The sequence below is a fragment of the Hyla sarda genome, chromosome 6 (assembly GCF_029499605.1).
Source record: "Hyla sarda isolate aHylSar1 chromosome 6, aHylSar1.hap1, whole genome shotgun sequence".
NCBI lineage: Eukaryota > Metazoa > Chordata > Amphibia > Anura > Hylidae > Hyla > Hyla sarda.
In genome coordinates this window covers 237,971,355-237,985,904 of record NC_079194.1, presented here as the reverse complement: position 1 = coordinate 237,985,904, position 14,550 = coordinate 237,971,355, and positions in this window count along the sequence as shown.

Below are 14,550 nucleotides of genomic sequence, written 5' to 3'. Positions count from 1 at the left end.
TGGTTGGCTGCTGATAGGCTGAATGCTGCATGTGATTCAGGGTCATCCCGCTGACCCTTGTTCCCGCCTTCCCTGGATTCCTTGTCCCATGTCCTCACATGTGGATCCACCATTTAAGATGCCTCTGGAGCCTGGACCGCATTAAATGGAGTTTAATGAAGCGATTTGCGCATTCGTTACAAATCAAATTTTTCCTGAGATTCGTAACGAATTTGGATTAGTCAGATTCGATTCGCTCATCCCTAAAATTGTATATAGATTTGTTTCTTAAAAACAACAAAGCAAGAACGAGCGCATAAAAAGTTGTAGTAAATGGCCTTGTTATGCAGACTTATCTTACACAAAAACACAAGTGTTCTGTAAATCTACAAAGAAATGGAAACATAGTCAGGAAATCAATTAGTGTTTCTTGCCAGCAAGCCATTTAATTATTTAATGTCAGTGTTACCTTTATGATGTTGTATAATGTGCTGAGCCACGTACATAAATAATTCCAATGGCAGCACAGGCGCAAGCTGCGTTCAACTTTCTTTATGTCGCTGACAAAATACTGCAATCTTGTGATGAAGTCGCTCTTCTTAAAGAAACACACAACAAAAGATGCCATGGCCTTATTTAAGGGTCTTGTAGAAAGATGCAAAGTCACCCGCAGGTATCACCACTATTTCCTTCACCCCCCGCACTCTCAGGTATACTTCCAAATGCAGCGCTGGAATGCCGTCTTTCATATCCTGACAGCTGGATCCAAAAGTACTGATGTAGAGTGTTAAAGGGGTTATCCAGGATTTTTATATATATATATATATATATATATATATATATATATATATATATATATATCAACTGGCTCCAGAAAGTTAAACAGATTTGTAAATTACTTTTACAAAAAAAATCTTAATCCTTTCAGTACTTATGAGCTACTGAAGTTGAGTTGTTCTTTTCTGTCTAAGTGCTCTCTGACAACACCTGTCTTGGGAACTGTCCAGAGTAGAAGCAAATCCCCATAGCATACCTCTTCTACTCTGTGCAGTTCCCGAGACAAGCAGAGATGTCAGCAGAGAGCACTGTTGCCAGACAGAAAAGAACAATTCAACTTCAGCAGCTGATAATTATGGGAAGGATTAAGATTTTTTAATAGAAGTAATTTACAAATCTGTTTAACTTTCTGGAGCCAGTTGATATATATATATATATATATATATATATATATATATATATATATATAAAAAAGTTCTTTCCTGGAATACCCCTTTAATGTTCTCTGCCAGTGAGAGTGACAACCCGGAGTTCAGCTACTAAGCTGTGGACCAAATATAGTTAGGCAGCTAAAAAAAGAGTCTATCTATAAAAATATGAGGGGCTGTAATGTAATGGGACCTGGCATTGAGCTGCTTTATGGTATCTCAAAGGATCTGTAAATATAAAAGTATTGCACCATTCCTTTGAAGAATACCTGTCGTCAAACTAAACTTTTAATAAATTGTTCCTTATTTAATTATGCTTTGCTATTAACTTGCTGTTAAAATTCTCAACCTTTAAATGTTTTTAATGTGATTGAAAAAAACGGCCACTAGGTGGCTCTGTTCTGTTCCCTGTGCAAGTCAAACAGATAGTTTGGTCTCCCCCCCCCCCGGCCTGACAGGAGATCAAACTCAGAAAGTGGGTGTGTGGCATGGCAGGGCACAGCTCTCACAGGCTTCAGTGATGTCGAGATGGGAGCAGTATAGAGGCCTACTACTATATGATATATCTTCACCAAAAAAGTACAGCTGAGCAGGATTTCAAGCAGTGTTAAGTTTACATTGAAATCTGCAGCAGAAAATCCTGCGCATCAAATCTGCGAGTCAAATCTGCACAGAATACTGCACGTGTGAATAGACCATAAAACTATATTTTATTAACACCAACAAAATTAAAAACATTATACACTGAAAAAATGTAGAGCTTACACTTAGATAAGTGAGTTTTAAAATGCAATTTTATTAAATGTACTAGCTGAGTACCCGGCGTTGCCCGGTTTTTTCCTTCCTAATCCTTGTTGGGGAGGAAAATAAACATAGGAGGAAGCTTTTGACTTCATATCCCGTCCTCATATATTGTTGTCATATCCTGACCTCCTATACCGGCCTCCTATCCCGACCTCCTATCCCGCCCTCCTATCCCGTCCTCCTTTCCCGTCCTCATATTTCAACCTCCTTTTCCGTCCTATCTAGACCTCCTTTCCCGTCGTCCTTCTCCTTTCCCTTCCTCCTATCCCGTCCATCTATCCCGTCCTCCTATCCCGTCCTCCTATCCTGTCCTCCTATCCCGTCCTCCTTTCCCGTCCTCCTTTCCCGTCCTCCTTTCCCGTCCTCCTTTCCTGTCCTCCTTTCCCGTCCTCATATTTCGACCTCGTTTCCCGTCCTCCTTTCACGTCCTCCTTTCCCGTCCTCCTATCCCGTCCTCCTATCCAGTCCATCTATCCCGTCCTCCTATCCCGTCTGTTACGCCGAGCGCTCCGGGTCCCTGCTCCTCCCCGGAGCGCTCACGGCGTCTCTCTCCCTGCAGCGCCCCGGTCGGTCCCGCTGACCGGGAGCGCTGCACTGTCATGGCCATCGGGGATGCGATTCGCACAGCGGGACGCGCCCGCTCGCGAATCGCATCCCAGATCACTTACCCGTCCCGGTCCCCTGCTATCATGTGCTGGCGCGCGCGGCTCCGCTCTCTAGGGCGCGCGCGCGCCAGCTCTCTGAGACTTAAAAGGGCCAGTGCACCAATGATTGGTGCCTGGCCCAATTAGCTTAATTGGCTTCCACCTGCTCCCTGGCTCATCTGCTCACTGCCCCTGCACTCCCTTGCCGGATCTTGTTGCCTTGTGCCAGTGAAAGCGTTTAGTGTGTCCAAAGCCTGTGTTACCTGAACTTCTGCTATCCATCTTGACTACGAACCTTGCCGCCTGCCCCGACCTTCTGCTACGTCTGACCTTGCCTCTGCCTAGTCCTTCTGTCCCACGCCTTCTCAGCAGTCAGCGAGGTTGAGCCGTTGCTAGTGGATACGACCTGGTTGCTACTGCCGCAGCTAGACCATCCCGCTTTGCGGCGGGCTCTGGTGAACACCAGTAGCCTCTTAGAACCGGTCCACTAGCACGGTCCACGCCATCCCTCGCTGACACAGAGGATCCACTACCTGTGAGCCGAATCGTGACACCGTCCTCCTATCCTGTCCTCCTATCCCGACCTCCTATCTTGACCTCCTATCCCGTCCTCCTATCACGACCTCCTATCCCGTCCTCATATCTCGACCTCCTATCCCGTCCTCCTATCTCGACCTCCTATCCCGTCGTCCTATCCCGTCCTCCTATCTCGACCTCCTATCCCGACCTCCTATCCCGACCTCCTATCCCGTCCTCCTATCCCGGTCCTCCTATCCCGGTCCTCCTATCCCGGTCCTCCTATCCCGGTCCTCCTATCGCGTCCTCCTATCCCATCCTCCTATCCCGACCTTCTATCCTGACCTCCTATCCCGACCTCCTATCCCGACCTTCTATCCCGACCTCCTATCCCGTCCTCCTATCCCGACCTCCTATGTCGACCTCCTATCCCGACCCGTAATATGTGTTCCAGTTATTGAAATATCTCCAGCCGTACGCAAGATATGTGGGAGCATACATTTCCCATTGATTTGCATGGGACTTTAAACAAAACCCCCGACCCTCACAAATGTGGGTAGTTAAGGGTTAAATTAACTATCCTATATTTTAAGTGGATATATAAGTAACATGTGACCAAGTATTATTGAAATATCTCCAGCCGTTTAGAAGTTATGCAGTAACATATATTTCCCATTGACTTGTATGGGACTTTAACCCCTACAGGACCCATGACGTAACGGTACGTCCCGACACCCTGGGTCTTAAGGACCAGGGACGTACATTTACGTCATGGGCAGTTTTAGTCCCCGCCGTGCGCCGGGCGGGGATCGGAGCGGGATGCCTGCTGAAATCATTCAGCAGGCATCCCGTGCAAATGCCCAGGGGGGTCTTCAGACCCCCCCATGTCGGCGATCGCGGCAAATCGCAAGTGAATTCACACTTGCGATTTGCGCGATTCCGGGTCATTCCGGGTCTATAGTGACCCGGTGACCCAGAATGTAAGGGGGATCGCGGGTGTCCAAGACACCCATGATCCCCCTGAAGCGATAGGAGTGAGGTGGCACGGGTGCCACCCCTCCTATCCCTGCTATTGGTGGTCTAGACGCGACCACCAATAGCAGATCGGGGGCGGGGGGGTTTACTTTAGTTTTCCCCGTCCTGCCCTCCCACAATAGGCGGGGCAGGACGGGGAAACGACAGGGACCGGCGCCGAAGATCCACTTACCGATCCGGGCGGGCGTCGGAGGCAGCAGGCGACGGAGATCGGCGGGCGGCGATGACGTGCGTCTGGATCCGACGGAAGCCGGTGAGTTGCCTAGCAACATCTGGAGGGTACAGTTTGAGACCATTATATAGTGGTCTCTAACTGTAGCCCTCCAGATGTTGCAAAACTACAACTCCCAGCATGCCCAGACAGCTGTTTGGGCATGCTGGAATATGTAGTTTTGCAACAGCTGGAGGGCTACAGTTTTAGACCACTATATAGTGGTCCCTAAACTGTAGCCCTCCAGATCTTGCAAAACTACAACTCCTAGCATGCTCAAACAACTGTTTGCTGTCAGGGCATGCTGGGAATTGTAGTTTTGCAACAGCTGGAGGACCACAGTTTGGAGATCACTTTGCAGTGTTCTCTAAAACTGTAGCCCTCCAGATGCAAAACTGCAAATCCCAGCATGTCCAAACAGCAATCAGCTGTCTCGGCATGCTGGGAGTTGTAGTTGCCTACCTCCAGCTATTGCATAACTACATCTCCCAGCATGCCCTTTGGCGATCAGTACATGCTGGGAGTTGCAGTTTTGCAACAGCTGGAGGCACACTGGTTAGAAAATACTGAGTTAGGTAACAGAACCTAACTGAAGGTTTTCCAACCAGTGTGCCTCCAGCTGTTGCAAAAGTACAACTCCCAGCATGCACGGCCTGTCAGTACATGCTGGGAGTTGTAGTTTTGAAACAGCTGGAGGTTTGCCCCCCCCCCCCTCCCCATGTGAACGTACAGGGTACATTCACACGGGCAGGCTTACAGTAAGTTTCCTGCTTCAAGTTTGGGCTGCGGCAAATTTTTCGCCACAGCTCAAACTTCTAGCGAGAAACTCACCGTAACACGCCAGTGCGAATGTACCCTAAAAACACTACACTACCACATAATAAAGAGTAAAACACTACATATACACCCCCTTACACTGTCCCCCCAATAAAAATGAAAAACGTATTGTATGGCAGTGTTTCCAAAACGGAGCCTCCAGCTGTTGCAAAACAACAACTCCCAGCATTTCCGGACAGCCACTGACTGTCCAGGCATGCTGGGAATTTAGCAACAGCTGGAGGCACCCTGTTTGGGAATCACTGGCATAGAATACCCCTATGTCCATCCCTGTGCAATCCCTAATTTAGTCCTCAAATGGGCATGGCGCTCTCTCACTTCGGAGCCCTGTCGTATTTCAAGGAAACAGTTTAGGGCCACATATGGGGTATCGCCGTACTCGGGAGAAATTGCACTTCTAATTTTGGGGGGCTTTTTCTCCTTTTACCCCTTATGAAAAGCAAAAGTTGGGGCTACACCAGCTTGTTAGTGTAAAAAAATAAAAAAATTTACACTAACATGCCGGTGTTGCCCTTTACTTTTTATTTTCACAAGCGTTAAAAGGAAAAAAAGACCCCCAAAATTTGTAACGCAATTTCTCCTGAGTACAGAAATACCCCATATGTGGGCGTAAAATGCTCTGCGGGCACACAACAAGGCTCAGGAGTGAGAGCGCACCATGTACATTTGAGGTCTAAATTGGTGATTTGCACAGGGGTGGCTGATTTTACAGTGGTTCTGACATAAACCCCCCCAAAAAAATACCCACATGTGACCCCATTTTGGAAACTACACCCCTGACGGAATGTAATAAGGGGTACAGTGAGCATTTACGCCCCACAGGTGTCTGACAGATTTTTGGAACAGTGGTCCGTGAAAATGAAAAATTTTATTTTTCATTTGCACAGCCCACTGTTCCAAAGATCTGTCAAACGCCAGTGGGGTGTAAATACTCACTGCACCCCTTATTAAATTCTGTGAGGGGTGTAGTTTCCAAAATAGGGTCACATGTGGGGGGTTCCACTGTTCTGGCACCACGGGGGGCTTTGTAAACGCACATGGCCCCCGACTTCCATTCCAAACAATTTTTTTACCAAAAGCTCAATGGCGCTCCTTCTCTTCTGAGCATTGTAGTGCGCCAGCAGAGCACTTGACGTCCACACATGGGGTATTTCCATACTCAGAAGAGATGGGGTTACAAATTTTGGGGGGTCTTTTCTGCTATTAACCCTTGCAAAAATGTGAAATTTGGGGGGAAAAACACATTTTAGTGAATTTTTATTTATTTTTTTACATATGCAAAAATCGTGAAACCCCTGTGGGGTATTAAGGCTCACTTTATTCCTTGTTACGTTCCTCAAGGGGTCTAGTTTCCAAAATGGTATGCCATGTGTTTTTTTTTTTTGCTGTTCTGGCACCATAGGGGCTTCCTAAATGAAACATGCCCTTCAAAAACCATTTGTTCTCAAAAAGCCAAATATGACTCCTTCTCTTCTGAGCATTGTAGTTCACCCGTAGTGCACTTCAGGTCAACTTATGGGGTACCTCCATACTCAGAAGAGATGGGGTTACAAATTTTGGGGGGTCTTTTCTGCTATTAACCCTTGCAAAAATGTGAAATTTGGGGGGAAACACACATTTTAGTGAAAAAAAAATAATTTTTTTTTACATATGCAAAAGTCGTGAAACACCTGTGGGGTATTAAGGCTCACTTAATTCCTTGTTACGTTCCTCAAGGGGTCTAGTTTTCAAAATGGTATGGCATGTTTTTTTTTTGCTGTTCTGGCACCATAGGGGCTTCCTAAATGCAACATGCCCCCCAAAAACCATTTCAGAAAAACGTACTCTCCAAAATCCCCTTGTCGCTCCTTCGCTTCTGAGCCCTCTACTGCGCCCGCCGAACACTTTACATAGACATATGAGGTATGTCCTTACTCAAGAGAAATTGGGCTACAAATACAAGTATACATTTTCTCCTTTTACCCCTTGTAAAAATTCAAAAATTGGGTCTACAAGAACATGCGACTGTAAAAAATTAAGATTGTGAATTTTCTCCTTCACTTTGCTGCTATTCCTGTGAAACACCTAAAGGGTGACTGAATGTCATTTTGAATACTTTGGGGGTGCAGTTTTTATAATGGGGTCATTTGTGGGGTATTTCTAATATGAAGACCCTTCAAATCCACTTCAAACCTGAACTGGTCCCTGAAAAATAGTGAGTTTGAAAATTTTGTGAAAAATTGGAAAATTGCTGCTGAACTTTGAAGCCCTCTGGTGTTTTCCAAAAGTAAAAACTCGTCACTTTTATGATGCAAACATAAAGTAGACATATTGTATATGTGAATCAAAATTTTTTTTATTTGGAATATCCATTTTCCTTACAAGCAGAGAGCTTCAAAGTTAGAAAAATGCAAATTTTTCAAATTTTTCATAAAATTTTGGGATTTTTCACCAAGAAAGGATGCAAGTTACCATAAAATTTTACCACTATGTTAAAGTAGAAAATGTCACGAAAAAACATTCTCGGAATCAGAATGATAACTAAAAGCATTCCAGAGTTATTAATGTTTAAAGTGACAGTGGTCAGATGTGCAAAAAACGCTCTGGTCCTGAGGTGTAAAATGGCCTGGTCCTTAAGGGGTTAAACATAAACCCCGCCCCTGGCAAATGGGGGGTAAGTAAGGGTTAAATAACCTATCCTATGTTTGTTGTTGACATATAAGTAACATGTGTGCCAAGTTTCATGTCAATATCTTTAGCCATTTGGACGTGATGCTGGAACATACACACACACATACATACACACACACACGTTGAGTTTTATATATGTAGATAAAAATAACATCGAGCTATTACAGACAGGATCTAGCAATAAATAAAATTGAAGTGTGAGGTTCAGTACTGTTGTAACAATATGCACTCAATACACATAATGGAGGGTATTTATCAATACTAGCGGTTTATTTTTTTACGCTTTTTTTTGTGGTTATTTTGATGGACGTGGGCCAAAGTTACAATTTGTCGCACGTTGTTTAATAACTTTGGCGCAAATGCTGAAAGAGCCGTGGCACAGCGTCTTTTAGTCACAAAGACCGCCATACCTTTCTTGCTGCTGTAAATGTTGAATTTATCCCTTTTTCTCCGGAACTAAAGGTATGTATAAAGCTTGTGGCCTTCTTGTGAGTTCATATGGATTTAGGCATGCATTTTTCATTGTGAATCTTTACTTGTCTGGTCTCCCCTCTCATCTGTCTTGTTTTTGGATGTTGAAGCTGTCATGTCTGCCGAAATGTCTTCGGAAGGAGAGAGTACTTCGCAGCTAAATGCCTCACAAGACAGTGAAATCCTCCCTCACAAGCGTAAGGTCTATCAAAAAAAAGAAGAACTTCTCAGAACAGGAGATAGCAGTGTTAGTTGCTGAGGTGAGTTGCTGAAGGTTGTTTCTGTTTGCTTTCTCTCTATATTGTTGTAAAGTTTGTAATGGTGGTTCATCATCTTCCCTTTTTACCTCATAAAAAATATGGTCTCATGGCTCACTGTGTGAGTCACATCTTTCATATTTTACTTAACATTTTAAAAATGTCCTCCATATGTACCTACTTGAGTTAAAATTTCATTTAAGTTGTCTAGGTTTAGTTTAGTCCACCACACAAAAAAGAAAGAGTAACTAAATGCCGCTTAATTGAATATAATATCTTTATTAAGTAAACAAAATATAAAAGCATAAGACCAAAAAATGGAGCTGAAATAACTGAGGACCTCAAGAGCATAGGCCGAGCAACAGTACAGAGACACGGACAATAATGTAATAATCTGGGAACAACTCTGTGGAAGTTGTATGCGATGCACCTGCGCACTGAAAATATGTCCTATGTAAACACTGGGAACCCCGGCTGGGTAAATCTTCCCTCCGGAAAAAGGCTCCCAGTGTATTACTGACAACTAAATCCAAATATATTGGCTATTTGCCATAAGAAGATACGAGTGCTAAAGGTGCTAATTAGGGCTTACCCATTCTAAAGTGCCGTGCTCCGCTCCCCAACGCCGTTTCATTTCCTTTTTCAAGGGGCCGCTGCGGCGTTGGAGAGCGGAGCACGGCACTTTAGAATGGGTAAGCCCTAATTAGCACCTTTAGCACTCGTATCTTCTTGTGGCAAATAGCCAATATATTTGGATTTAGTTGTCAGTAATACACTGGGAGCCTTTTTCCGGAGGGAAGATTTACCCAGCCGGGGTTCCCAGTGTTTACATAGGACATATTTTCAGTGCGTAGTTGCATCGCATACAACTTCCACAGAGTTGTTCCCAGATTATTACATTATTGTCCGTGTCTCTGTACTGTTGCTCGGCCTATGCTCTTGAGGTCCTCAGTTATTTCAGCTCCATTTTTTGGTCTTATGCTTTTATATTTTGTTTACTTAATAAAGATATTATATTCAATTAAGCGGCATTTAGTTACTCTTTCTTTTTTGTGTGGTGGATTGGTACTTTGAGTACGCCGTTATCATGTTAGGATCATATGTAGACACTATGTAGCCATGATGGCAGGATGTACAGTAAGGTGTCATTTTGGATTCTTTTTGTATACAGTATTAATAGGTTTAGTTTAGGTTGCCTTTCGGGAGGATACGCATATTTCCTAGATGTGTTTTTTTGTGGCGGCCAGATGCGCCTAAGTTGCGCTCCAACGGTGATCATTTGCGACAAACGTTAAATGTCGCAGATAGTAAATTATAGTGTACTGCAGCTAAAGTAGCTATGCCGCATTAAAAAGAAGTATAGACTGGAATCCAGCAGAAAGCATGTGTCGCATTGAAAGTCGCAAATCTAAAAAGTCGCACGAAAACTGCGACAAATATAAGCCAAAAAAACAGAGTAAATACATTGATAAATACTCCCCAATGTTATTGTGTTTTAATAGAATACAAAAAAGTGTCATATGCAATGTAATAAATTAATACTGTGTGAGAGTTCCTGAATTGTCAGAACTTGCACCTTAAAATCTCAGTCAGGTATTTACCCTGCCACAGTACTACATAACCAAAAGTGCATATGCATATAAAGTGCAAAAATCGTTCTCACCCATATTGACTGGGAACCGCTTCACTCCACTACCCCAACAGCTGCTGTTTCATTGCCCTCCTCAGGAAGACAGCCCCCTGAGGAAGGCAACAACAAAGCAGCATTCATTGACCCCTGTGATGTCACAGCTGCTCATTTCATGCCATACACTGTAGAGGGATAGGACGGACTGCGTGTCTCTGTGTGATACACAGACACGCTGAATTGATCATACCACAGCGTTCCACTGCCAACTGCTAGTCACATCAGCGTTGTTGTCACTGAGAAGGATTTTGATGCCAGCCATTAATCTTCCAGTCACTTTATTCAGCATTTTATCAGAGAGGGGCAGATAGCTTTTTGTTGCCTCATACATATCAACAAGCTCCCTGAAATTCATGAACCTTATCACAGGAGGCAGGAATGATTTTTCAGAGAAATTCTGTGTATTTTTCCCACAAGAAATCATCTGCTGCTTATACTAGTCTGTAGACGGTATAAAAACCAGTTCACACAATTCTTAACACTCTGTGACAGAGTGCAATTAAGCGTTTAATCTCCGTTTTTTTGTGGTGCTGCACTGTTGTTTCCTGCTGCTGTGCAAAAATAAGTTTTTTCAGAGGACTGTAGCACATTTTTCTGCCCTCATACGTGCATACCACATACCTACATCAAAGCAGTCTACTATGTTGTATCTGTAAATCTGTAACAGGCCTAGATACTGGGAAAGTCCAGGCAAAAGTAATCACCGGCTGGTGTTTTATGAAAATACATTTTCCAAGTGTAATGTAGCGCATTTTTCTGCCCTCATACATGCATACCACATGCCTACATCTTAGTAGTACACTTTTTACAGTGAAAGGCCAGGGAAAGTAATAACTAGCTGGTGTTTCATGAAAATACATTTTCCAAGTGTACTGTAGCGCATTTTTTTGCCCTTATACGTGCAAACCACATATCTACATCCAAGTAGTGCACCTTTTTGTACCTGTTAATCTGTAACAAGCCTACATACAGTGAAAGGCCAGGGAAAACTAATCACTGGCTGTTGTTTCATGAAAATAAGTTTTCCAAGTGTACTATAGTGCATTTTTATGCCCTCATACGTGCATACCACATACCTACATCTAAGTAGTGTACCATTTTGTACCTGTTAATCTGTCAAGGGCCTACATACTGTGAAAGTCCAAGCACTAGTACTCACCGGCTGGTGTTTTACAAAACTTACAGAGTTTTTAGGCTCATTGTAGCGCATTTTTCTGCCCTCCTAAGTGCATACCGCATGCGTACATCTAAGTAGTGTACTATTTTGTACCTGTTAATCTGTCAAGGCCTACATACTGTGAAAGGACAGCCAAAAGTAATCACCGGCTGGTGTTTATCAAAAATACAGAGTTTTTAATGCGTATTGTAGAGCATTGTTCTGCCCTCATCAGTGCATACAGCATACATACATCTAAGTAGTGTACCATTTTGTACCTGTTAATCTGTCAAGGGCCTACATACTGTGAAAGTCCAAGCACTAGTACTCACCGGCTGGTGTTTTACAAAAATACATAGTTTTTAATCCGTATTGTAGCGCATTTTTCTGCCCTCATCAGTGCATACCGCATACCTACATCTAAGTAGTGAACTATTTTGTACTTGTTAATCTGTCAAGGGCGTAGATACTGTGAAAGGACAGCCAATAGTACACACCTGCTGCTGTTCTAGACAAATACTGTTTTAAGTGTAGTGAATGCACAGAGGAGTGGCAGAAGCCTAAACTCATCAGGCACAGCTAGAGGTCGCAGCAGAGTAGGGGTGTGTGCCAGCCGCAGTCGCAGTGAGAGGTCTGAGCTCCCGGTGTCAGCTAGCAGTCGTGTCGTGACCAAGAACCCAGCAGCCATGATTGATCGGTTCACTCGGTCATCCACTTCATCTCAAGTGACATTCGACACCCCCAGTCAACAGTCGGTGGGTTCCTCACACTCAACCCTCAGTTGGCATGGCCCTCATGCTGCTGATGCCACCTACAGGCTCTGCCATTGTGCTGCTCTATGGTCTCCTCATGCTATTGCTACCACCACCAGGCTCTGTCATTGTGCCGCAATATGGTCTCCTCATGCTGAACCTGCCACTTCCAGGCTCTCTCATTCTGCTGCTCTATGGTCTCCTCATGCTAATGCTACCACCTCCATGCTCTGTCATTGTGCCACCATATGGTCTCCTCATGCTGATGCTACCACCTCCAGGCACTGTCATTGTGCCGCCATATGGTCTCCTCATGCTGATGCTGCCACCTCCAGGCTCTTTAATTGTGCTGCTCTATGGTTTCCTCATGCTGATGCTACCACCTCCAGGCTCTATAATTGTGCTTCTCTATGGTCTCCTCATGCTGATGCTACCACCTCCAGGCTATCTGATTGTGCTGCCATGGATACTGCTTTAGGGTCACTTTCAGGACTCCTGAAGCCACCTCCAGGCTGTGCCATTCAGCCACTATATGGTATCCTCATGCTTCAGCCACCTCCAGGCTGTGCCATTCAGACACTATATGGTCTCCATATATTGACTGTGTATTGTAGGAAACGTGGCTATCCTTGAGTTACCCTCCCAGCCTTATTGCCATGTTGAAACAGACCAGTAATAAAAGGAGTATTGCCAAGGACTAGCAGAAACAGGGAACTTTGGATACGGACCACCGGCTGTTGGAGTATCCCAGGTGGTAGATTTACCATTTTGAAGTTCTTCAGTTCCTGTTCCTCCAATGAGCTAATGTCACTGGAACACACAATACTCATATTGTCATCTAATGAAGGATCCTTTTCTTCAGAGAACGTATGTATCATTTTATTATTTTGAATGTCAGGTGGTATTCTGACAATTTTTGTGAAGCACAGGGGTCTCCTCATGCTTCAGTCAAATCCAGGCTGTGCCATTCAGACACAATATGGTAACCTTCTATTGATGCCACCTACAGGCTCTGTCATTGTGCTGACATGTGACAAGGGACTCGTTAGACTTGTTAGATTAGGTCCTTTGTACCCACACGCCGAGGCCCAGGCCACCAAAACTTTTAGGCCGGATGAAGCGCCTTATGATTGCGTGAAACCGCCGGCAGTCGCCTTCTTCTGAGCGCCATTACATCTGAGATGCCCGGTCTTTGATAAGAGGAATCGGATGAGACAAGCCGGAGTTGCGGTACCCTAGCGGTGAGTGCAGGTGTTGATTGTTTCTTGTTACAAGCATTTGTCTGAACGTATTTACCTTTTCACCTAGCACCGCCAGTGGGACCTTTTTTTGTACTGATGCTGCTGCTGGGCCTGGGAATAACAATTCTGTTATGGTAGGTAGCACTAGCTATCCAAAATCTTCGGTTTAAATTTCTGAATTCATCTTTTAATCTTAGGGATTGTGAAGGCCTAGTGTCTCCCCATGCTGCTGCCAACTCCTGGCTGTGCCATTCAGCCACTATATGGTCTCCTCATGCTGCCAACACCTCCACGCTGTGTCATTAAGCCACTATATGGTCTCCTCATGCTGCCACCACCTCCACGCTCTGTTATTCAGCCACTATATGGTCTCCTCATGCTGCCAACATCTCCACACTGTGTCATTCAGCCACTATATGTCTCCTCATGCTGCCAACACCTTCACGCTGTGTCATTCAGCCACTATATGGTCTCCTCATGCTGCCAACACCTCCACGCTGTGTCATTCAGCCACTATATGGTCTCCTCATGCTGCCAACACCTCCACGCTGTGCCATTCAGCCACTATATGGTCTCCTCATACTGATGCCACCTCCAGGCTCTGTCATTGTGCCGCTCTGCGGCAGTGATTCTAAAAGCGATGATGGTAATCTGCATGTTATTCCGAATAACAGTATTATTTCACCACCCCAGCACACTCTATATGCGTTTTAGAACACAGCAAAGTGTTCTATACCCCTATTGAGGCTCTCTGTAGGCCAGAAATAGCCGCTTTTAATATAAATTTGGATTGAAACAAATTTATTCGAAAAATTCGGCGAATCGGCCAAACCGAATTTTTGAAAAGTTCACTCATCTCTAATAGGTTGTGTATCTGCATTCGCAACAATGGACAGCATATGTATTAGCATGACGTCCCATCTGCAGCCCTCCTGATAAGTAGATATGATCAAAGTGACACATGATTAACCTTGGCGCTGACCGGGATGAACGGAGCAGGAGTCATAGTACTTCAAACAAGGACTTTATTTGGACCAAGATGCAACGCGTTTCGCTGCGCATGTGCAGCTTCTTCAGGCAACCTC